Below are 26,412 nucleotides of genomic sequence, written 5' to 3'. Positions count from 1 at the left end.
GAAATCTCTAAAATCCCAGGTTGTGAGCTATGTTTGCCATGATAAGGTATCATAAGACCCGCAATTTTAAATAATTTTTGATTGCTCTGTGTCAGTTATGAGGCTATGAGACCTGTCTTTATATCAGCCCTCCATCTATCCCATTGAGGGAAAGAATTACTTCAGTTGGGCATATGGACTAAAAGCATCTGTATCCCTTCAGGCTAGTTAAGGTATAACACATGGAAAACTCCTTTCAGAGAATTAGTCTGTAGGTTCCGTGAGACCAGGACCAGGGCCTGTCTTTAGCCATCAATAAGTTGAGCAACTAGCAGAGCACCTGGCACAGAGTAGACATTCAAGCAATAAATCTCAGTTGAATAAATGAATGAACTAAAGAGTAAATAATCTTTGATGATGGCCATTCACTACATGAATTTTCCTAAGGAAAATGACATGTAGAAAATACTAGAGACTGTTGCTGGTGTTTGCAAGAAATATAGTGGTCTTTAAAACAGAAGAAAAAAATAGATTTCTCTACATGTGATCCTGGTATAATTACAAGAGATTTTAATTTTCTCCTTTATCTTTGTCTGTTTTTAAATTTTGCATATTTAATATGATTTACATTTATCATCAGAAAAAAAGTTATTTTTTAAAAAGTAGATTCTTAGGGTGGTAGCCGACAGGGTTAAGATTCGGTGCTCTTACTGCAGCTGGGTTCGTTTCCCAGTCAGGGAACCACACCACCCATCTGTCAGTTGTCATACTGTGGTGGCTGGGTGTTGCTCTGATGCTGAAAGCTATGCCTCTGGTATTTCAAATACCAGCAGGGTCACTCATGCTGGACAGGTTTCAGTGGAGCTTCTAGACTATGAAAGGCTAGGAAAAAGGACGTGGCCACCCACTTCCAAAAAAATTGGCCACTAAAACTATGAATAGCTGCGGAGCATTGCCTGATAGAGCTCCAGGAGGTGAGAGGATGGTGCAAAAAGACCCGGCAAGGTTCTGCCTGCTGTACACAGGGTTGCTAGAAGTTGGAATCAACTCAATGGCATTAACAACAAAAAACAAGATTCTTAGGGAATATGGTTAGTTGGCTAGAGTTGGATGACTTTCTTCGGGGATGGATTTGGCTGTCAGAGGGGGGCATGAAGCTCAGGAATATAGTTGATTATTGATACTTGGTTTTCTTACAGGAAAGTGAGACACAGAAATAGCCAGGAGATATAGTTTAGTCTTATGGTAAGGAGCAATGACTTAAGTCAGAACTTGAGTCTCTCCCTTACTAGTTGTTGGACTATAAACAAGTTACCTAGCTTGTCTCAGCTCTGATGCTCTCATCTGTAGAATGAGGTAAACATACCTTACAGGGCTATTGAGAGGTTCAGTGAGATACAGGTTATGAAGCATTTAGCCTCATGCCTGGCACATTCTAAGTACTCAATTCATGTCAGCTCTTATTCCTTTTATTTTGAACAAATTGAACATCCTTGGCCTTAATGCTGACATTTCCTACTGATATGTAAACTGATTTTTCAGTGCACACAAATGGAGGGCACTGGGAATTCCTGGGTTTTTTTGCTAGCAATAATTAGAAATGACAGAGTCATTAGATGGTTAAAGGACATAATTAACTTCTCTGGCTCTTAGCACTCTCCTCTGTAAGAGAAGGAGATGGAATTTAAGATTCCTCCCTGCTCTAAGATGTCACGTTTATAAGATTTATTTTTTCATTGGAAACCTTCATTTGAAGGATAATGACTTTTCTATTTTATTTTTTATGTAGTTATTTATTTTTGTGAGGAAGATCAGCCCTGAGCTAACATCCATGCTAATCCTCCTGTTTTTTTTGCTGAGGAAGACTGGCTCTGAGCTAACATCTATTGCCAATCCTGCCTCCTTTTTTTTTTTTCCCCAAAGCCCCACTAGATAGTTGTATGTCATAGTTGCACATCCTTCTAGTTGCTGTATGTGGGATGCGGCCTCAGTGTGGCCGGAGAAGCGGTGCATCGGTGCGCGCCCGGGATCCGAGCCCGGGCTGCCAATAGCGGAGTGCACGCACTTAACCGCTAAGCCACAGGGCTGGCCCCGAAAATGACCTTTCCAAAAAATTTACTTTTTTTTTTTAAATCAACCGCAGTCTATTCTCTCCTATAATCTATTATCCCAAATGAATATCTGGGAACACAACAAGAAATACCCTAGTATCTGGCCAATGTCTTTGCATTCCACATACCAGGCTACAGGTAGATTCTAATTTTTGTTGTTGTTATTGCTTGGGAAAACTAAATTATATTTGTCTTGGAAATGGACTAGAGGGTGAGGAGGGCTAAGAATTTTTAAAAAACTCATGCATGGTTAAAGAGAGTAAGAGCTAACTATTTCAAGGTGAGCAATGGCTAACATTGTGATGGAGAAATTTATGATTATACCTGACTAAAATGTGTAGTAACTTTTTGTTTTATAGATGATTGCCCCGTGCCTGCCCAGGGCTACCAATTACAGTGCCACCTCGTCTAAACTGGCACTCTATCCCTTTTCCTCCTCATCGACCCTTACCTGCCCAATGTTTCATTCCCCCCAGGGCCTTGCTTCTAGTTGCTATGGCAACAGCTAGGTAATCCAAGCTTAATGTGCCCTTCCTGCCTTCTCAAGCAAGGGAGAGTTCTGGAGACAATCTCTTCTTGGAAGAGAAATGACACTAATGGGGGGAATATCAAACTAAGAGTTAAAACTGATATTTTGAAACAAGTTGCCTGTGGTACCTCTCAAATTACAACATGGAAGCAGTCTTCCTCCCTACCTACATGTGCAGCCAACCTGGCACCTTGTTATTTTTGTCCTTTCCTTTTACTAAACATCTCTGTACTATCTTGCTATGATAACAGTGACATGCTGGGTATAGTCTATCCTATGGAGAACTACTGAGTGCTGTGACTGCACAGGTGACATTCAAATCCAATCAGCCAGCACCTTTTCCTGGACTTGTAACTAATGCAGGAAGAAATGACACTAGAGTAAGAAAAAAACAAACCCCAAAAACCTCTGGCAATTTCTCATCTTGTGTCTGATTGACTTCTTTTACACCTGAGGAAGGTATTGTCAAACCACCAATCCCCCAGAGCTGTGCTGTCGTGGAGATGCTAAATTGCAAAGGGAAAACAACTCAGTGTTAAGGGGAAAGAGAGCTCTGGATGTGGAATGATTACAAGGTGGAGCAACCTTTGGCAAAATGCTGCAATATCTCCTTAGTCTTACACACTAGTATCCTGGTTCTAAGATTTCCCGTCTCAGGTGCCCAGACCTCCAAACTCTATCTCCTTCTTCTCAACCCAATTTCCTGACTGACATGCACCAAAGAGGGTAAATGACTAACAACACCTTAATGTTACCCATCCCCAGAGGTATTTGCATTTTGCATGAGGTAAAGAGGCAGTTCTGAATACAGGAGAATTTAAGTGTAGAAGCAGGAGGCGATGGGAAAGAATTAGCGATGCAGATGATTCTATAGTCCAATAACCTAGAATGAATCCCATCTGCACTTCTGCCTTTGGGCAAGTTACTTAACCTCTCTAAACTTTCATTTTCTCACCTATATTAGGGGATCATAATTGCTCTATCTCATAGAGGATGTTCAGAAGTTTAAATTACATTACCAATATAGTGTCAAGGGATCAAGTAAATGCTTAATAAATGATGGTTCTTGTTATAAACAAAGCTTTAAGGGAAAGAAATTAAGACTGGTTGTGGAACTTAAAACATCCTTTATTCGTTTATTCAACAAATACTTATTGAGCACCTGTCAAATGTGTCCAAACACTGTTCTAAAAGCTGAGCTGGGAGAAGAGTAGTGGACAAGACGGACAAACCCTCTGACATCACTGAGCCTACGTATTAGTGGGAGAAGACAGGGAATAAACAAAAACATGTATAATATAATTTCAGGTAGTGATAAGTACTATGAGGAAAAATAAGGAGATAAAGAGTGATATGGAGGGGGGCTATTTTAGATAGTATGGTCAGGGAAGAATCTCTGAGGAGGGGACATATGCACAGAGCTTTAAATGAAATAAAGGAGAGAGTCAGGTGAGGCTCCATTGGAAGGAATCAGCAAATCAGTCGTGTTTTGTTGGATTGTTTGTTTTTCTGGAAATTTCCTGTTACCTCTAGAATTATATCAATAGATGGAAATTTACTTGGCTAAAGGTAAGATCGATCTTGAATCTGAGATTAGGACTAGATGAAAGAAGGAAACTAGAATTTGTTGAGTTCTTATTATATACTAGGAGCTGTACTCCCTGCTTTCAACAGGTTCATTTTATCCTCTAATCGCCTAATCACTCTGTCATTTTTCTTCTTCTTTTTTTATTGAGGTAACAGTGATTTATAACATTGTCTAAATTTCAGGTGTGCATCATTATATTTCGTCTTCTGTATAGACTACATCGTGTTCCCCACCAAAAGTCTATTTGCCACTGTCATTTTTCATAGCAGCCTATGATGTGATTATTACTCTCCCAATGTGGAAACTGAGCCTTGAGAATTTTCAGCAGCTTGCCCCCAAATAATAAGGGGCTAAAATGGAATTCAGACAGATTTCACCAACCGCTGGTAAGCTCTCCAGATAGTACACGACACAGCAGGACTAGGCCCCAGAATGCCTTGGAAGAGCAGTCCCCCCAACCCACAACCACACACACATAAAGTCTTTAAAAGCCATTAGCCCTTATATGGTTCATTGAGAATGTATCCAAAAGCTCCAAGCCGAAAGTCTTCACTCAGCACAAGCATGGATTACAGTAGCCTGGCCTTGAGCCATCTTTAAAAAGAGTATGGCTTCTACTTGAAAGCCCAGAACTGCCCATTTCTAGATTCACCCAGGGCAGAGCTAGAATGTAGGCATTCTATTGCTACAAGATCCCATTCTATTGCTATCTTCCAGCCCCGATATTCGATATTCCTGAGCTCTAAGAATTTCACAGAGGACCAGCTGTTCTGCTCTGTAGGGAGTTTTCAGATGAGTTAATGATTTTTTGAATGTGCAGTTAAGTGGCAGATTGCCAACACATGGGTCTTTGGTCACCTGTAGGAGGCATAAGTATAAAGAATATCACTTTTTTATTGTGTAAATGAACGTACAAGGAAGTAATTGTAAAAAGAAGGTTGACTCTTGGGAAACTTGACACTTATTCAAGATGCTGCCTTTGCTTAAAATATTCTACCTGCCATTGAACATTATCTATTTAATCTACCAGGTGAATCATCTACCTAAAGGGATGATTTTATCCCCTTTAGGCAAATGGGGGATCTGAGACTTGGAAATATTTGCTGAGCTACCTGATATTAGCCAGCCAGCATGCTTAGATTTGAGCCCATATCTGTCCAGATGTGCCCAAGTCTATGCTCTTTCAACTAAAGCAGCTACCTCTTTTGGAATTTACCTTTAGAATCAGCAGCATGTTCGTTCAAATAACCTCACTGGTAGCTGACCATTGTGCTTTGAAGGTAGATTTAATTTTGGAGAGTCAAATTCATTTGAAGCCAAGACTGAATGGATGACCACATTGCATGATGTCATTTTTGTTATTATGACTAGAAAAAATAAGAGAGAAGGGCAAGACAAGTCCTCATTCATCTTTGCTTTCCTCTAGCACAAGTATTGTGTTTTATGCAATCAGTGTATATTTTTTGATTTAAAATTATTTGTTGCAATATAACACATTGATCTGGCGTCAACCATTTATACCCAGCATTAACTTGTTGAGTAGATTTTCTGTTAGAGAGGTGAACCCTGAAGGAATAGGATATAGGATAGGTGAGTTTTGATGGTGGCATTAGAATGCAGGAAGGTCAAACCTCAGTGGACCAGTTCCAGGAAGGGAGGTGGGGAGGATGGGGAGTAAAGGATGGGGAGGCTGGGGGCAGGAGGTGAAGAGGCTTGGGAGGGAGGGTAAAGTAGTTAAGGGGTAGAGGGTGGGGAGGCTAGGAGAAGTGGAGGGTGGGGAAGCTGGAGGTGGTGGAGGGTAGGGAGGTTGAGAGGTGGTGGAGGGTGGGGAGGTTGAGGTTGGAGATGGGGAGCCTGGAGGGTGGGGAGATTAAAGGATAGAGGGTAGGGATGCTAGGGCAGTGGAAGGTGAGGAAGCTGAGGGTGGTGGAAGGTGGGGAGGCTGGGTAGTAAAGGCTGGGGAGTCTATGGGGGTGGAGGGTGGGGAAGTTGGGAGTCATGGAGGGTGGGGAGGCTGGGGGTTGGGGAGTGGAGAGATTAAGGGGTAGAGGGTGAGGATGCTAGGGCAGTGAGGCTGGGGAAGCTGGGGGTGGTGGAGGGTGGGGAGTCTGGGGAGTGAACGGTAGGAAACTGAGGGCAGTGGAGGGCAGGGAGGCTGAGGGTTGGAGGTGGGAAGGCTAGGGGTGGAGGGTAGGTAGGTTGGGGGGTGGAGGCTGAGGAGTCTATGGGGAGTAGAGGGTGGGGAGGTTGGGGGTTGGAGGTAGGGAGCCTGGGGGTTGGGGGGAGGTAGGTTGGGGGGTGGAGGTGGGGACTGTAGGAGCAATGAAGACTTAAGATATAGGACTAGACTTCAAGAATAGAGCTGGAGGGGAAAGACTAGAAGGACTAGGGAAACCTGCCTTCACAGTCTTATGAGAGAAAAGCACTTTGGGAGTAAAATATAATGAAATGTCACATAAAATTGTACTTCCAGGAACCACTTAGCGCCTTGGAAGAGGTCGTGGTAACCTCATTTGCCTCAGGGAGAGCTGAGTATTTTTTTCACTTGATTCACCATGGAATTAACTCCAGGTAAAATATAAATCCCTCTGTTTTTTGAGAGTCCTTAATCACCTCCCTGCCTCACGAGTAGTTGTGGCTGTTATGGAATGATGATCTACCTTTAACCTCATCCACCACCAATAACTAGCAAAGAGAAAGTAATTAATAAAAGTCTGAATATGCTTTAATTTATTCAGGCTACTCAGCTTCATGAGGTAGAAGTGTAGGCTTCTCTTTCCAGTTAAACGTTTACTGAGAGCAAGTAGGTATGTGTTAAATCATGAATTCTAAAAACATACATATGGAAACATGTACATTTTACCTTAAGTAGGATATAATTCTCAGACATGGAACTTCAATAACATAGCTACCCTCATTTGTGCATCTATAAAAAGCAGTTCCAATTTTAGTGAGGTACCTAGAATATGTTACAAAATGTTGGCATATAATTAATTCAAAATATTCTGTCATTAAATCACGTAATGGTGCTTTGTGAGCATACATAAGCTTAATTGGGAGTAATGAAACTAAGATTGAGATCCAGAGTGCCATAAATAAAATAATGATTAGCAGCTCCTGCAGTATACATTTAGATCATCAGGTAGTCTTGCAATGTTCCCAAGGTTTGTTCTGGGTTGACAGTCTCTCTTTTCTACGTGAAAACCACAGAAAGATTACTAAAGATCCTAATTGGAAGATTTGAAGAGTTTCAGGCCTGTGGGATTGCTCTGTTATGAGGAGGTAGAGGACGTGTATGTCAGCTGACCCAGCAGTCAAGGAGCTCCTTTTGGTTTGCAGTGGATGAGTGGGTGTAGCACACTCAGAGGCCCCTTGAGGGTGGGACATTATACTGTAGTTAAAAGAGTTCTGCAGGTTCAAGGGCAACATATTTGACCTCAATAATTTCAGTTTCCTCATGGGTGAAATGGGCAGATACCCATTAATACCTGCTTTGTGGGGTTTTTTGAAGATGAAATGAAAAAGCTCATGGAGTGCCTGATACAGTGCCTGGCATGTAGGAGATATTCAATAAATGCTATTGGTTTTCCCATGCCCCCAGCATAGTGTCCTGCACAGTGTAAGAACAATAGATAATTGTTGATATGACTGAAGTGTGCCCATTGAGATGAGTTCCCTAAGGGGTTGGGGGAGGTGCCTTATATTTTCTAGTCAGACACTGAAGGAATAAATGGAACTCAAATCAAATTTAAGACACAGTTAGGCTAAAGGAAACAGAGAGACTGGAAAATAATAACAGGGTCAATAGTGGTAGGAGGTCAAATTCTTGCTTTCCCATGATGGGATCCCAAAGCTGAGGGCAGAAAAACAGACATGTGGCATTCATTCTGCCATTTCTCCTTCTCGTGCCCATGTAGCCATTACCAACTGACTGCAGCTGTTGCCCTCTCTACCCAGGTGGGTCCTCAGACTCCTGGACACAGCGTTCTGGCAGGCATTCATAATCCATTAGTGTTGGCATTCATGACAAAGCCTATTTGCTATTCTGACAGAAGAGTGCAGCCCACTGCCTGACTGACCCTGTCAGTTGAATAAAAAAAGGAGGACAGTCACTCTTCTCTTTTTGTCCCCTTTCTGAATCCCTCCTAGAGTAAGAGGGAAGGGCTCTGTTTCTTTCTCTTTGTAGAGTGACTTTTTAGCCTGTAGGTGACTCCTTACACTTGATATTTGATATTTGGATACCACTTCAGAGTTTATATAAGATTTTGAAGTGTACTTAATCCTGATAGTAACCATACATGAGAAGTGGGTTACATATTGTTACCCTCACTGTACATAGGAGAAAACCAAGGCTCTGAGAAGTTAATGAACTTATCTAAGATTATAGAATCAGTAAGCAGTATAGCTGGAACTTGAAGATTGGGATGTCCAACTCCAAAATCTGGCAATTATTATCAGGGAGAAGACTATAGAGAGTGATGGCACATGAATGCTTCATAGAGGAGATGCTGGTCTTCAAAGAGAGGATAAGATTTGGAATTGACAAGACACAGCACGATGGCATTCTAGGCAAATTACCATGAGCAGTGGTACAGAAGTTCTGCTTTGCGGGCATGGCAAGCAGTTGTGGTGGGTATCAGCCACAGGATGGAGAGTGCCATGACCGGAATGGGAGGTTATATAGTGATGTTGAGGAGTATTAGGAGATGAGTGAATAAGGAATCTATAACCACCAGGGGAAGGCTTTGAATGCAAGGCTAAGCATGTTGCATTACTTTTTTGATTATCGAACTATAATATATGATTTTCTCTAAATCCCTTTGGAATCGATTTATATTTTCAGTTCGTTAAATATGGTAACAGTCTAAATTTCCTTGCTTTGATCCTAAAATAATATCTTTTTAAGATTCATGGTAGAAAGGAAAAATCTGATATTTTTGAGTTGGCAAACATGTCTGTATACTTTTCCACTTATTCCCCTTGTGACTTTATAATTTATACTGCTGTATCTTGGGGGCATTGGTCTTTCCTGGAAGATAAGAATACTTAATACAAATTTAATACACAAAAATCAATAAGTTTCGTATATACAAATCCAAGTAACTTAAATTTTATAATGGATAAAAAGATCTCTTTCAAAATATCAAAGAAAAAAATCCCAAACCCATGAAATAACTAAAAACTAGGCTTAAACAAGAAATGTGCAAGCTTTGTATAAAGAAAATTTTTAAATGTTAATGAAGGATACAAAATATGACTTGAACAAATGAAAATATATACCTTATTTTTGGAAAGACTCATCATAAATATATCAATTCCTCTTAATTTAATGTAATCATAATCAAAATACCCCCAGGATTTTTTTTTTAGGACTAGATAAGCTGATGCTAAGTTCACATGGAAAAACTAGGAAGCAAAAATGGCCAGGAAAAATTACGAAATAGAAGAGTAATGAGTTAGGACTAGTCCTATCAGATAGTAAATTATGAAAAGACAGTAATTAAAATAGACAAACCAATTAATGGGCTAAAATACAGTCCAGAAATAGACCTAAGTGCATATTTAGCATACGATAAAAGTGTCATTGCTTATCAGTGAGAAAAAGGGATTGTTCAGTAAACATTAAAAATCAAGTAGAAAAAGAAAAGAAAGAAATCAGAGAAGTGCTAGAAGAAAAAAAATATATATATATATTTGCAGAGAGGGGAAGGCTTTGCTAGGTATGACACAAGAATCCAGAAATCATAAAAACTATCAATGTATTGAAATAAATCTTTTAATCTGCAAGAAAAAAACAGCACAAATAATATTAAACAGACATCTAAGAAAAAGTATTTGCATCATATCACAGACAACAGACTTATTTTCCTCATTTTTAAATATAAGTAAATATGAGAAAAAACCAAAAAATTCAACGGAAAAATTGGAAAAGATAAGAAGAAATAGTTCATAGGAAAATAAGGGAGTTCTTAAGCATTTGAAAAGATGTCCAATCTCACTGATCATGAGAGTAATGCAAATTAAAACTACAGTGATAGTCCATCTTCATCCATCAGAATGGCAAAGATAAACTAGTTTGATACTGCACTGCATTAGTGAGGATATGAGGAGCAGTCCATATCAGACATCAGTGGTGGGACAGTGACTAGTACAACTCTGTGGAAGGTAATTTGCAATATCTTTCAAAATTATAAATGCATATTCCCTTTATCTCAGAAATTCTACTTCTAAGAATTTGTCCTACAGGTATACTAGCACATACATATGTACAATCTGTAGAAACATATTCATTCCAGGATAGTTTATAATAGTAAAAGATTGAAATAACCTAAGTGTCTGTCAGTATGGTGCTGGTTAATTAAACTAGGTAGATGCATGTAATGAAATACTATGCAGCTATTAAAAATTAAAAGTAATGAATTTTAAATATTAGCTCTGTTTTGACCACTGCACAGCTCAAGGTCGCTTTTCTTTTCAGCAAAATCTCAAAAAGTTGTCAGGAAGAGGGGAGGGACTATGCGTGGTGACTTCTTTCTCCAGTTAAATTCATTACAATAAAGAATAATTCATTAAATTTTAGACAGGCAGACTAAATAGATTGTGGCTGCCCTTTAAGTTACATCCCTGAGAGTGAAAAGGAGAGGATGAAAAGGATAGTTGTATGTCATAGTCAGGAATGTTCCTAGATCCCTAAGGAGACATAAATGGAAAATCCCTAGGTCCAGTAGTGCAAGAGGTTGCATAATCTGCAACACAGACACAGAACAGGAGAGACGGCCTCAGTACGGTGTAGTAAAATATTAGGACCAGGACCCCAGAAGCTGGGCCTGGGGGCCATGGCTTGCTGAAAGCACAATGCTTGCCTTCTTGGTAGTCTAAGATGCTTCCAGGTGCTGAGAGGGGTGGGAGGAGAAGGGAGGCGTAAAAGTCTGGGAGCCCTTTGCGAAGAACTTCTCATCCTTGGTGGATTCCTTACCCCTCAGCAGCTGTCCACTGTCACCACCCTGGGAGCATCCCTGTGAGGAACAGAAGAGGATACTGTGGACCCACATTTATGCAGACATGTTCTGTCTGCATTTGATTACCCCAAGGGTTCTCAACCCTGCCTGCCCATTACCTGGGGAATCACTCAGGTTGCTAATAAAATTTACCTGTGCCTAGGCTCCTCCACCAGTGGTTCTGATCTAGGTGGCCTGGGGTGAGCCCAGGCATTGGTATTTGTTAAATGTTCCCCAGGTGATTCTACTCTGCAACTAGGTCTGAGAATCTTGAGACTGTGCTCTTTTCATATCTTTTTTTTTTTTTTTTTTTTTTTTGGTGCTCAGTTATGCTTGTGAATAGAAATGTTTGGTGTTTGTGAGTTTCATTTCTGTTATTCGCCAAACTCATTTGGGTCTTTCATCAGGCTTAAGATGGAGAGAAAGAAAAAGAGGCAAACAGAGAGAGAGAGAATCACTGACAAGAAAAATCTGACAGAGAAATGTAAAAGAAAAAGAGGGAAATTTTGAGTTCTTCACTCCAAACTCACTCCAGAATCTTAGAGCACATGACCTAAAAATTTTCAGAAGTTTATAAACTTCTGAGTTGATTTTTATGCACACTTTCAGTTTGAAAGCTCTGATCTATTGGGAGATCCATTTAAAGTACAATCAATGAGGGAGCAGATAGGGATCACGTGCTGAGTGGTAAAGGGTGACGGGACAGAGTTCCATCATCAAGGATATGTGGACTAAGCAGAGGAACTTGTGTAGGCTCCTTGGATTTTTGCATAAACAACCCCATGAAATTAGAGGGATTTTCATGAAAATCAAAACCTGACTGCATCCACTTTGCAATAGGAAACCTAGCTGAGTTGGGCACTCAGAATGAAGCTTGACAGTGACACCGGTCATTGGATTTAGGGCCCATTCTAATCCAGTATGACTTCATCTTAATTTGATTACATCTGCAAAGACCCTCTTTTCAGATAAGGTCACATTCACAGGTACCAGGAGTTAGGACTTCAGTATATCTTTTTGGGGAACACAATTCAACCCACTACAGACACCCTGTGCAAAGCTGTCTTCATTTTGCTTAAAGCTATTTTACCCATGAGACCAGCAGTGGCCACACTTTTGAGATCCATTTTTCCCACCTCTTAATTTATGGACCTATAAATTATTCTTTCTAGAGTTGTACTTGCACTTGGTAAAAGTATAGCTAATAAGCAAGGGATGGTGACACCTCATCACTTTCTCCATCATCAGATTGATAAGCATTAAATTACACTGCCCTGGGAGCAAATGGCCAGTTTGTAGAGAAAAAACAATGGAGTAGCAATCAAAGTATATGTGAAGACAGCTCATTTTAGAGCTCTTTTTCTTCCCCACACATTGGAATACTTATTTGACCCTAAGAAGTTATTTGACTTCACATAGCAACCGCTTTGTTCCGTCCCAGTACCTGAATGTCTGTGAGAAAGCACAGAATTCCGGAGAGACAGGCTAAGTGGCCTCTTGGGATTCCTTGGGAACATTCTGATTTTTTTTTCTGTTAAAAAAGAAATTTTTGTAAGAAAACTCCTCAAATCCAGTTCCAACCCAACTTCTTTTAAGTTCAAGTAAATACTTGAAACAAAGAAACACCTTTGCTATTTGGTCATTGACTAGGAATAGACTGAGTTCTTACTCATTGAGATTTTATTTCCACTGGGAATTGTAGGCATGATGTATTTTAAGTGGACAACTCTATTTCCAAGTTGTCAATGAAGACAGTCTTTAGATTCAGGTGCCAGGATCCAGGATCAGTATCATAGAGATAAGGACACACAGAGGAGAGGAGAAGTAGAGATAAGGAGGAAGTGAGGTCAGGAGCAACAGATATCAAGAGCCCAAGGGCGGGGGAAGCTGAAGGCTCTCAATTGGATCAAGGCTGATTGTCCCCACTGAGAGGAATTCTCAGTGCCTCCCACACCTAGCTGGAGTAGGGGATATCTCCTTCCCCCTGGCACCTGCAGCATCATGGAAGTTTTACTAAAGCAGTTCATTTTAAGGGAATCCTCACATGCACACTATTACATTTTGTTCCTATAGTTAAGGGAGATGAGGTAGGGGAAAGAAGAGGGAAAAGAGGATTCAGGACTTCAGTTCCTTTGCTATTTGCAGTCCAGATACATTAATTCTATACAATGTGTAAAATTCTTCTGTTTCTGAATGAACAGATATTATTTTTCCACTTTCCAGCTCCAACCTACAGGTGCATGGTCCAGTCATCTTTTTTTCTCATTAGTAAATGTTGTAAAGGAAGTTCCCTGAAAATGAAGAATCTGAAAAGTATTTCACTAAATGGCTGGAGAGTGAAGGCAATCCAAATAGATTCTGACTCTGGCTGTAGTGTCAATGTTATAAAGGAAAGGAGCCATTTTGCAAGGCAGCTTTCCTCCTCCTGACAACAGGCCATGCTAGCTGCTAAGAAGAAGTCATCAAGGCTTACCTGGACTGGGGCCTCTGGGATGATGCACATAGACAGCTTAGAGTAAGCTGGCTTCTGAGATTGACTCATGCTACTAGACAGAATTATTTGACTCATATTCCTCTATGGCCTTAGAGTTGTGCATATGAGTCTAAAATATCACTGTCTGTTGAAAATAAGAAGGAAGGTTATTGACCCGTAAGGGAACAGGGGAAAATACATAACTAAGTACTCTCAGTTATGCCTTGTACGGGATAAAGTATGACTTCATCCAAGTATGATTTGTATAGGATGAATATACTCAAAAGTTTTAGGTTGCAACCATGTTGGCAATCCTTATTAAGAATTGGAGGTTTCCTATATATTGAGATTTAAGGGGTCCCAAGAAAAGGTCCCCTTTAAAAATTTTCCACTAGGACTCCATAAAATTCTCACAGCCTGTACTTCCTTGCAGAAAGGCAGGGCTCCCCAATTAAGAGATGTGAAGCTATCAATGAACTTTCCAGCCTACATGGTAGCTCTCCAACCCAGTTGCCATTACCACCTTCTTCACTGCTGTTCTGTCTCCCCTGGTTGGAAATCCCAGAGAGTGTCATGCAGGAGCAGCACTGCCCTCTCGCCTCTCCTACTGACCAGCTCCTTGTGAGCACCAATCCTCCAGGTTTCAAGGAAATGAATAGAAGCATCTCCCACATTAGGACCCCTTGAGTTAAAGCATTCAAGTCACCTGCTAACTTTATGTAAGACATTAAAGTCTTAGCATTCTTTAATATATTAGTGTAAATTTAGAACTGACATAGGAGCAAGTGGACCTAGACTTGGATTGAAAAGGCCTGAATTTATAACTCAGCTTTTCATGTCATGACTGTAATGACGTAGGTCAAGTTACATAACTTTTTTGAGGCGCATTTTCTTCGTTTGTAAAAGTAGAGTAACAATATTTATCCCATAGGGTTGTTCTAAGGATGGGATAACTCATGCATAGCTATGCCTGGAACATAGCAGAGAATTAATAAATGTTTATCTAATAAATAGATCATTACTTTACACTTTTCAAGATGCTTTTATATATATTATCCACTTATTCTTCAAATGCCTCAGTGAGGTAGACAAGGTAATGAGGGCAGAACCAAGATTAGAACCCAGGACTTCTGACTTCCCAGGAGTAAATCTGGTGTTACCCAATAGTGTAAATCCAAAGGGAATAATTGAATAGCATATCCATCTACTTAATTACTTAGGACTTTTTTCTTTTTTTGTGAGGAAGATCAGCCCTGAGCTAACATTCATGCTAATCCTCCTCTTTTTGCTGAGGCAAACCAGCACTGAGCTAACATCTATTGCCAATCCTCCTCCTTTTTTTTTTTCCCAAAGCCCCAGTAGATAGTTGCATGTCATAGCTGCACATCCTTCTAGTTGCTGTATGTGGGACGTGGCCTCCGCATGGCCGGAGAAGCGGTGCGTCAGTGCGTGCCCGAGATCCGAACCCGGGCTGCCAGTAGCGGAGCGCGCGCACTTAACTGCTAAGCCATGGGGCCGGCCCTACTTAGGACTTTAAAGAGTTAGATTGAAACAGTCAGAGGGTGAATAGACTTGCCATTTGAATAAAATATTCAGCTGTCTCTCCTTATTTGCTAAATAAACTCATTTGCTCCCAGGTATTGGGCTGTGTCTTACCACTATTCAATTCAGAAAGCTCATTTCAGGAACTTAGCACAGCAAGTTTCCCCTATATAAGTCCCAAGAGGCCATCCGAGGAATCTAAATGGTACAGCTTGAAGTCAGCACTGTCGGGCCCCCTGGGGCAGTTGACACAATGACTGACTTACTCATTGCCAGCTCATCTGTATCAGGTCACAGGTTTTCTCAAATCCCAAGATGGACTCTTTTTTTTTTGCAGTTAATGTGCATTTGGAATAGTTCCTTTGGGGGGATGCTAGTCCTCTTCCTCAACACAGGAGATTCAAAGAGGTACGCTCACCTGGCTCCAACCTGAATTGTTTCTTTGCTGGAAATGGTTATTCTCTTCAAATGCCAGCGTGAGCAGCTGGGAATAGTACTGCTCTACTTGGTGTATCTGATAAGTGAGAAATGTGCCTGTTCCAGGGAAAGTTCTCTTCTATCTTTAAATTAAGAATTTATATGAGTTAATGTGAGCACCTGGGCATAAATTAATGTGCCTATGAATCCAGCTTTTGGAATATTTAGTTAATTAGAAATGAAGATTTATCAGATAATCCCCTAATGGCATCAAAAAGAAAGGATCATTTGGTTTCTAAGGAGATTTTTATTTTAAAGGCCATCTAGCAAAAAATCTCAACATAAATTTTTGTTGTTCTCTTTGAAATGGCTCTACACAGTGCTGGAAGTGTTTAACTTGTTTCAAAGATGCTAATTTGAGCCCCAGACAGCTGCAGTAGTTATTAATATGAGCACAACGGCTGACAATTTGACAACAGCCCCTAGTTTTCATTTACTGCTTTCATACTAAATGTTCCTTTTGTGCCCAGGGCATAAAAACCATGGTCAGATGACTAACTTGGGAGACACGCCTGGAGACTGACCAGCATCTGAGAGCTTTTTTTTTTCTTTAAGAGAGTTATACTCTTTAATAGAGAAACTGGTAGATCTCACAGTAGATTATAAATCTTTAACACATTATTAGTCTTTCTACAGTGCAGTGAAAACTCAAGGAAAAGAAAAGAAACTTACCAATAAAACGAGTGAGGAGCAATGTGTCCTTAATGCGTATTTGCTCTAGACAAATTAACATATAAAAGCATAATCGGACATTGGCCTAGAATTATAACAAATAAGCAGTTCTTTGTCATTCAGCTGAAACGTGATTTAGAGGTGAATGTTTTAAGTCAAATTTATTTTTTGCCTACTTATTCTTTGTAATTTTCCAAAAAACTAATGCTATCTAAATGAAAACGCAAAAAACAACAGAAAAATATCTGATGGCATGTATTTTCTTTTCTTAGTTGGGTTTTACGAGTCCGTGCTGGATTGATGTCTGTTTGTATTTGGTTTGTGGGTTTTTCTTACAGAGCACCATTTTGCTTGGTTGAACTTTGTTTTGTAAATGCACAAAGGCTTAAATCATCCTGTGGGCATCTCTGCATGTGTCACATTCACCAGACAACTTGTCTAACTCTGTGAATGTGTTTCTTTTGAAGGACTCAGCTGATCCATTGTTTGAATAAAAGCAAATAACCAACTAAATAGTGAAAGATGTACAACTTAATATCATTCACCTAGGCTGAGCAAAGGTAGAAGTATAAAGTATAGTGATTTCCCTGTAGTGTACGCTTTCACAATTGAAAAATGACTCTTAAAAAATGACTATAAAGAGATTGATTAATTAGGAAACACACCTTACATCAAGCAGCCTGCCTTCCTAGCCAGAAGATAAGCCCCATAAGGCCAAAAACTGTGTCTGTTTTTTCACTCTGAACCCTCTGCATCTCATCTGGTGTCTGTCACATGAGTGAATGAATGAATGAATGAATGAATTTTTATAGCACTTGAATGTTTATACAGGACTTGAATGTAAGTTGTTTAATTTAATCCTCACTACCAATATGCAATGTGGGTATTCTTATCTCATTTTTCAGAGAAGGAAATTTAAGCTCAGGTTGCAATGATTTGCCCAATGTTATTTAGCTAGGGAGGGTAGAGATGAAACTTGAATCCCTGTCTTTTCACTCCCAAGTCTAGGTCATTTCTAAATCCTCATAATGTCAACTCTCTGTCCTTAGAATTTACTTCTGCTGCTATGCTGACCTTATTCTAGAACATCCTTTAACCTTTCAGTGTAGGCAAACTTTTTCTGTGAAGGGCCAGATAGTAAACATGTAGGGTTTTATGGGCTGTACAACCTCTGTCACACAGCTCCTCAATTCTGCCATTGTAGCAGAATTTTTATAGGATTTGTAGAATTTTTGTAGCACGAAAGCAGCCACAGACTATATGTATCAACATATGAGCATGTATGTGTTCCAATAAAACTTGATTTATAAAACAGGTGGTGGGCCAGATTTGGCACACAGGCTGTAATTTGCAGACCACTTTCAGAGAATATCAGAGGATCTAAGTTCTAGCCTGGGCTATCTTATTAGAAATGGAAATAGTAAGACAATTAAAATAACAGCTAACATTTATTAACCAAGTCAGGAAATATATGTGCTTCATCTAATTTATCTCATTTAATAAACCTATACACAGAAAAAATATGTCACTCACTCAAGGTCATTGAGCTATTAGTTGTAGAGGTGGATTTAAACCAGGTCTGCCTACTTTAGCATCCCATCAAGGCTTTGGAACTATGAAAAGAAGCTCCTGCTCTCACCAAGATCAAACAATGGCACTGCGGGATCTGAAAGAAGTGACTCCATTATCTTTGGTGACATGAAATCCAGAGAGAAATGACACTGTGTGTTCCCACAGGCTGGAGCCTGGGGATGTGATCTGCCCAGCATGAGCCCACCACTGCATGATGCATCCACTGGTGACCCAACACTCTGGAGACAGTAGGCTCTGGGGGATGTCTGCTGCTCCTCTTGGCATTTCCTAACTGCTCTCTCTGGGTCCTCACTGCTTTCTAATATATCAGTGTAAATGTTTTCCTTTCCTTGAATATCTAATACAGAACTCATTTAAATAGAATTATACAAAAATCATACAAGACAAAGACAATTCACTGTGCCAAATTCAAAGATGTGCAAACCTGCACCCTGGGCCACAGCACCTTCTCATTCTGTCTCATCTTCAGGAGTCCGTGTCTGGTACCAGGGACAGAAAACATCACTAGTGGGCATGACCACCAGGCAGTTTCCCGGATTGGGCATGTGTATGTTTGGAGCTTTGGAAGGATGCTGTCATGAGGCTGAAGTGCTGGAAACCTGGCCACAGGAATGCAGCTGGATGGCAAAGTGAGAATCTTGGACAGGCATGACTGATTTTTCAATGAAATAATGGCCTATGCTGAGAGCTTCCCTTAACACAGGCAAAGTATACAGGTACATTTCCAGCATTACAAGAACCAAATAATCTCCCTATTTTCTTCCATTGGCAATCCATTCCTTGTTGCTTGCTTCATAGACTATAGGAAAGGTAACATCCTGAGACCTTGGGATACACCAGGGCAACTTAAAGTATATGGTATCACAAAAAGGGAGAGAAAATGGAAGCAGGATATAATAGGAGAAAAAAATGAGCAAAATATCACCTTTGACTAGTTTATAAAAAGAAATGGTGGGGGGAGGAGAGAGGTGGAGATGGTGTTCAATGGGTGTAGAGTTCTAGAGTTCAATGAAAAAGTTCTAGAGATCTGTTGTACAACAATGTGAATATACTTAACACTACTGAATTGTACACTTAAAAATGGCTAAGATGGTAAATTTTATGTTATGTGTTTTTTACCACAATTAAACATTTTTTAAAAAGAAGAAAAAGTGGTTCAAAACCAAGCCCCATGACTAGTGGTGTGAATCTGAGAATACCTAGGAGCCTTGTCTTTCTTGTTGGTAAAATCAGGGTTATGATTCCTACCTCGTTAGGTTGATGAGGTTAAATGAGATAATGTACATAAAGTGCCAAGTACAGTACTTCACACCAGTAGAATCTCAATAAAAGCTAGTGTTCTTTTCCCACGTCTATCCCTCTCTCCAACACCTCTTTTGCCCATTGCTTTGGTAGCAGATTTTATCTTCCTATGGAATCTTTTTCCAGGGAGGTCAAAAATGTTTCCCGCTTAATTTAGCTTGCTTCTTTTGCCCCTCACTGGTCAGACAGTGTGCACAGGTGTTGTGGTCTACCCAGTGCAGTGAGCAATAAACTAACAGTTACCTTTACTCGCATTAGTGCCTGAAATGATTAAATTGTAAAGTATGAACAACTCAGGGAATGAGGTAGACAAGCATTTCCTGAGTGTCTCAAGGAAGAATATGAGTTGTTGAGCAGTAACCAAAAGTACTAAATCACGAGGCATGCCAAGGCTGAGAAAAGTTAAATATAGAATGTGAACGAGGAAATCTGATCCTAATGGACTGCCTGATGTCCCTTCAAGGACAGTGGGTGAAGCTGAGGACCAAGTTGGAGAGAGCTATCAGTAGCGTTTACTAAGAATTCATATTTCACTTAATGCTTACTAGAGGCAAGGTAATTCACCTTCATCTCCTTCCCAGTAGTCTCAGATTTAGTTTGACATTGGCTGTTTTGTTGTAGAGACATGCATGATACAATTTTACAAGACCTATTTTGCATAAATTTGTACCTAGCACCTACTCTGGGGACAGCCCAGTGCTGAGTGCTGAGAGGAATAGTGACAGAGTCCCTGTATGTCTCCTGGGTGAGCAGAATGGAAGTGTGTGAGCATACACAAACACATACATGCACAATCACACACTCACATGTATCAGCTAAGCACAGTGCAGGGCAGGTACATTAATAATTACCAAACCCAGAGCATTGGACAATCAATGCTTCAGATGTTACAGAAGTGAGAGATCATGGCAAAGTGGATCAGTGTTTATCAAACTTTAATGAGCAATGGAATCCTCTGGGGATCTTGATAGAATGCAGATTCTGATGTGGTAGCTCTGGGGTGGGGCCCAAGATTCTGCATTTCTAACATGCTTCTTGTCCACTTTGTTTATTCATGCATTTATTCATTATTGAATCTGTCACGCACAATGCCTTGTGCTATAAATGGGACAAAATAATGACTAAAATACAGCATCTCCCTCAAGAAGAGGGCAGGTAAAGCAAAGATTATAATTTAATAATTGATAGAAATATTCCTGGGGTTCTTTCTGAGCCCAGAGATATAAGATGCAGGCTGATTGGTGAAAGGGAGATAAGAGTTTCCACAATAAATAAGTGGTTATGGGGAGTAGGGGGATGAGGTAGCTCAAGCAGGAGGAATGGCGTGTGTGAAGGCCTGAGGTGTTCAACAGCATCATTAAGATTGTTTTAAGTCTTGTGATATGGCCAAAGCAAAGGCTCTGGGTGGAAGAGTAGAGGGAGAAAGAGCTGGACGGTAGTCAGGGGCCAGGTGGTGGAGTGCCTCATGTGCCAAGCCAAGACATTGGTGCAACATCCTGAAAGCAAAGGTGAGCTGAGGAAGGGAATCCAGAGGCAGCTGAGAAGCTCCCATTTCTAGATGGTTTGTCCTCAGCCTTGTTCTTTCACTCGTAGATGACCATGTCAACTACTCTCTAGGACTTAAGCCCTTGATTATATTTTACCTGATTTAGCGGCCATCCCAACCCCCACAGCAAACATGTGAACCTCTGCTGCTCCAGTGGTTTTCTTTAGAAAAGGTTAGTAATGCACAGAGAAACAAAAGTGATTTGTTTAAAGCAGGGCCTCTCAGATGTTAAGAGAAGCTTCAGTAACTTCTAATATTTGAGTCTCCGGGTTTATTTAAAAAGTAAACACAAGTCAAATTAAGGTGACAAAGTTTACAGTATATTACAAATATTCTCTTGAATAAATTAAAACTTTTACCATAACAAATACACCATAAGTGTACGCTATTTTAAAGATAATTTTTAGTTTTATAAACATTCATGTACATTAGAAGCAGAACAGGAATAAGATTAACGCTTGCTTCCAATTCTGTATTTCAATGATTGTATATATAGCCTAATTCATAGACAAAAAGTGGAAATATGAGGACTGTTGTCGGTTTGACGCTAGGCCAAACTGCCACCCCAGCCCCTACCTTCCCTACCCATTCATCCTAAGAGGCCCTGATCTAGGAGCTTTAGAGATTCTATTTTCTTGTTTAATTATTGGAGAAACAAAATACTAGACCTCATAGAGAAAAAGACCACATTGACTGAAGGGTATGCAAGGTGACCAACGAGCAAACATCAGTGACCTTCAAAAGCCACCTTGAAGGTCGACCAAAGAACTCCTGTATTGCTCCAACCTAATGCCAACACGGACACATTCAGCAAGATGACAAAAACCACTGAAGAGGAAATAGGCATGTCATCATGTGAAAGACAGACTAGCTGGACTTCTATCATCACCCTTCATTTTTTTTTTTTTTTTTGGCTTAGTGAAAGATTTCCTGATTTGAAGAGACAGGTTTATTTTGGAGGCAGTGAAACACCAATGAATGCACAAACGAAGCCATATCTGGCAGCATAAGAAGCAGTTTGCAGTTTAAAAACAATAATGCGAACCAAATTTAGCTCCCATTCTCTGAACCAGCCGAAGAAGCAGCCACTGCACGTGCCCGGCAAGCCGCAGGCAGCACGCCGATCCATCTTTGTGGTGCATTTGCTGGCCCCGTACATTAGGATTACAAATCTTTGTAGGACTAGTTCCTGTGCTTTAATGATTTTTTTAGAAAAATAAAACAAGATCTAGATTCATACGGAGTCTTATCAGAGAGCTTACTGAGAGAAGGAGCTGTATTGTGAGTTATGAAGAGCAAAGGGGCATCCCAACAAAGAAAAAAAATTAAACTATTGTGTAGTCACTTTGATAAATTAAAACTGTCCAGCATGGGCAAAGATCTGACTGGCCAGAATTAATTCTGGAGTGAAATTTTATGGTTATGTCTTTCAAAAGCCATGAAAATCGGCAAGCATAAAGCTGAGAGGGCCTTGCAAGCTTGCAATGAGAACACACTGTCCCTCTCATTTATTTGCAAGAACGCTGCCCCGGCTCAAAGGTCTGCAGTGAGCCGTGCCAGTGCATTTTGGCTTGCGCCATGAGAGCTTGATGCAGTCTGGTGGGAGGGTGAGGGTAGTGTGCGCAGAGAGCATTCTAATGAAAAAAGATTCTGCTTTATAGAGATAAAGGAGCCACAGAACCATAGACATTGGAACTGGAGGATTCACCTTTCCAACTGCCCTTTCCAACATAGCAAGAAGATTTCTGGCATGGCTGAGAACTTTTCTGAACTCCTGTATTTAGAGTTATGTTTTCAGGGCCTGACAAAGCTGTAGTGATCAAAGTAGTTAAACCAATCACTTTGATCAATCTGTGGCTATACGCCCTATAGGATGTAGAGCTGGGTCTCTGGTGCAGAGGAGGAAGGGGAGGTTGGAAACCATGATTGAAGTGGAAATAAAGAGGTCTGTAGATTATGAGGATGTCAGAGCAGAAGAGGCTTTAGAGGTAATCCAGCTGGATGCCCTCATTTATACAGATGAGGCAATGGAGGCAGAGCCCGAGTGATTTGCTTAGAGTCACACAATGATATGTTGTTGGGGTGGAGTATTTACAGCAAGTAGAACTTCTGATTTATGTGAGTGTGGCAGATTTATTGCAAAAGTGGTTCCAATTCTTTCCCTCTCTGTGTCCTCGTCTGTAACCAGAGAAATATTCAGCCAGTCCTGACCAAGATCAGCAGAAGCAGCCAGCCAACTGTGATTTGAGAGCAATAATAATGGATATTGTTCTAAGCCTCTCAGTTTTGGGGTGGTTTGCTTGTGGCATTCTCGTGGCAATACGTAACTGGTTGGTGGCACTGTAATGAGAGGTTGGTCATTGGGAGGAGAAAGAAGGAGTAAGATAATTTCCTAACGTCTTAAATCCTGCGGTTTCTATCATCTGGGAATAGTGGCCAATTTAGAGGATGAGAATATGTCGTGGAAATGGAATCCCAGAAAAATCTCCTCATAGCCATTGTTGCATTGTGCTCCCTAAATGCCAGACAATCCTGATCCTGAAGCATTTGTGTCATCACACTCTGGGGCTGAAACAATGCTGGAAATTTTCCAATCCTGACTTTACAAATAAGGAAACTGAGGCTGGGCAGTGTTAAGGCAGAATCAGCCACATAATTTGTAGGACCCAGTGCAAAATGAAAAGGCGGACTCTCTTGTTAAAAATTTAAGAATTTCAAGACGATGACAGCAAAGCATTAAACCAAGTGCAGGGTCCTTCGAAATGTGGGGCCCTTCTTGCAACTGCGTAGGTTACACACCCTGAAGCTGGCCTGGAGTTAAGCAATTAGTCTAAGGATGTCCCTTCAGAAGTCCATCTGGTTAACTTTTACTAAAAAATGTAACTCAGTACATTTGTTAACAGCTAGTTCAAGATGTAGGGCAAGATCCTAAAGCCTCTAGCTCCTACTCCAGTGATTCTTTTTCATTGTTTGACAAACGGATAGAAAGAAAACCTGAAGCAGAAACAATATGGCTGGCTTGGGGTCTGACTCAGAGGGAAGAATTTCTTCATAGGATACTTGAATCGTGGGAATTTGGATTCAAGCAAGTAAACTCTGAAATTAGAATTCTTACATCAAGTATTTGCTGTGTCCAATTATATCTTTATGATGTTTTCTTTGTGGAAGTTGATTGCTGTTCATTATAATAAACTACTTGAATTGTCTGTCTCTTAGCTATTTCTTGTCTTTGCTTTCTTCTTTTTCTTTTTTTCTCTTTTTGTTAAGCAGAAAATTCTCAGGTGCTAAATAATAAGGATTTACGTTTTTAAAAAATTTCTCCTAAGTTTTGCCTTACTTATAACATAAACAATTTTACAATAGCTCTGAAGTCCTCTCTTGCCTTCACAGCTCTGGAAAAATAATAGCTTAGTATGTGCATTACCCCATCCTTAACCAACTTCGTCACTATTTTGAACACTCTTCTCTTTGACTGACTCAAGACACTGCAGTTAAATATTATTGGAGTCCTTGTTTCTGTAGGAAATCAGTCTCCATTATTTTATGGATACTTAATTTAAGAAGAAAATGGAACTCTGGGCTTCCTTAAGGTTTTCTGACTTTTTTTCTCCTTGGCTTATCATGGGAAACTCAGAAAGGGCCCCATAGGTAACAGAGATGTATTTGTGGATTAAAAAATATTTCTTTTAGAAAAGACAAGGTTTCTGTGACCTCCTTTTTTAAAGACAATGAAAGTGACAAGGCAAGATCTTAGATCACAAAGTTAAAGGCATCACTAAAGGCAAAAGCCAGAGATGAGAAACAGCTGTGAGAACACAGGTAAAAGCTAGTGGCGATGTCATAAGGAACAGAGCATCAAAGGCCAAGCTAACTGAACACTAATGCTTGATGCCAGGCAGAGTTCTTGCTACGTAGACTCACCAAAGACACATATCAGCCCTAGTATCTGCATCATTCCTTTGTCAAGGCTCCCATCCTCCTGGCTTTGTCTTTACAGCTGAAATGAAGGCCAGGTTGTCAGGGCATTTGCTCCCTATCCTACTTCTTTTCCCTCAAAAATCACCATTCTGGACTTACAGTTGGCCAATGACCTTTAAGTGGATTAATGAAATGTCTAATTTAATTTGGAACACTGAGCCTCAATTCTTCTTTGGTTTGTTTGGGTTCTTATGGAATCAGAATAAATTTTCATAGTCCCTAATGGAAATGCCAACTTTCTCCATCAAATTGTCAACGGGCTTCTGTTACCAAAAACATTTTCAAACCAGTTTCCAGAGGAGGTCCCATAGTGCTCAGGATTGGTCAAAATACTATGTGTCACAATAATCAGGACCTGGCTCTGGTTATTATCTTTGGGGTCTGGTTTCTCTTCTATCTGCTGTTCCTAGCCAATCTATTTCTCACCTCTCTCCCACTTTTCTCCCCTATATTTCACCCCAAATGCCAAAGCTGTGATCCTTTTTTATTTTTGCCAAGGTCACATTGGCACAGAAATCTTTCTGCAGGCTTCCCTCGAGGACAAAATCAAATTGAAACTTTCTGTCCTTAAGCTAAAAGCTGTATAAGCCTCAAGCTACTTGGCTTCTGTTTGGCTTTTATTTTCTCTTCTTTTACTCACTCTTTTCCCTCTTTCTCTCCCAAATACCAAGTACCCTAGATTTCTTTCTCTGTCTCTCTCCTACTTTCTTTCATTTGACCCTGAAAGACAAAATCTGATAAGATCCCTTTCTTTGACTCATTAAAAAATTGCCATAAAATTTATAGCTGGCTTAGGCCAGCCATCACTGATCTTTCTTGATTTAGTTACTGCCAAGAAATATTTTATGATTACCCACTGACTTATTTGCAACAAACACAACAAAGTCCTTGGTGTTAGGAGCCTGCATAGATCTTCTGATTTGCTTGGAAAACAGAGTGGGTACGTGAAGTTTCCTGTGTAGAATGGGGTGGTTTGGGTTGTTTGACTTGCACAGTTTATATGGGAAGACAAAATCTCCAAGACTTAATACGTAATAACATCAAATCATTTTGCTGCTGTGTAGAAAATGTATATAGCTCTGAGACAACACAGGAAACTTTCCCATACTTCCTTAAGCATTAGTTTCAGGAGGCCATTAGTGAGGCTGGTAATTGCAAATAAATTGCACTGGTGATATTAAAATTGTCCATTGGTGGAAACTGTTTGAATATCTAATGTGATGAGGTTAATTGATTATACAAGAGTGATTTAGAGGTTGACGTAATAACCACCGGTTTTGAGTCTGCTATTTGAAGGATAAATCAGGGCAGGAATGATTTAAATGTTTGAAACATTTAAATTGTGTTGATTGTTCAGTTGTGTATTTGAAATGTATGAAAGTGATCTCTTCTTCCTTTTACCCCTGCTATCATATTGGTCATTATGCGAATTTAAGGTGTTCAATAGTACCCAAAGCTCTCTAACAGGTGATGTTTTGTCCTGAGCAAAACAGTGTAATTACCTGGAACAGATCCATAAAGAAGATGCATGTGACCTGATGCATGTTTCCAAAGAAAAATCTCAACTGTATCTGTTGAAAATGATGGTGCCACTGGTGCCAGTGATTACTTGTGCACTTCACTC

At 40.2% G+C, this 26,412-nt stretch overlaps 1 long non-coding RNA gene across 2 annotated transcripts in view; it reads left to right on the top strand.

Annotated features, from left to right (window-relative positions):
• The window catches only part of LOC131407194 (uncharacterized), a 50,006-nt gene that overhangs the window by 19,688 nt on the left and 3,906 nt on the right, over positions 1-26,412 (top strand). The window contains exon 4 of one of the 2 annotated variants that reach the window (XR_009220461.1): positions 15,558-15,628. The exons of the other annotated variant lie outside the window; for it this stretch is intronic. This is a non-coding gene — a long non-coding RNA (uncharacterized LOC131407194). The remainder of the gene's footprint in view (positions 1-15,557; positions 15,629-26,412) is intronic. 2 annotated transcript variants of the gene reach the window in all.

This window comes from Diceros bicornis, chromosome 6, assembly GCF_020826845.1.
Source record: "Diceros bicornis minor isolate mBicDic1 chromosome 6, mDicBic1.mat.cur, whole genome shotgun sequence".
Taxonomy (NCBI): domain Eukaryota; kingdom Metazoa; phylum Chordata; class Mammalia; order Perissodactyla; family Rhinocerotidae; genus Diceros; species Diceros bicornis.
This window is presented reverse-complemented; position numbering and strand designations above follow the sequence as displayed.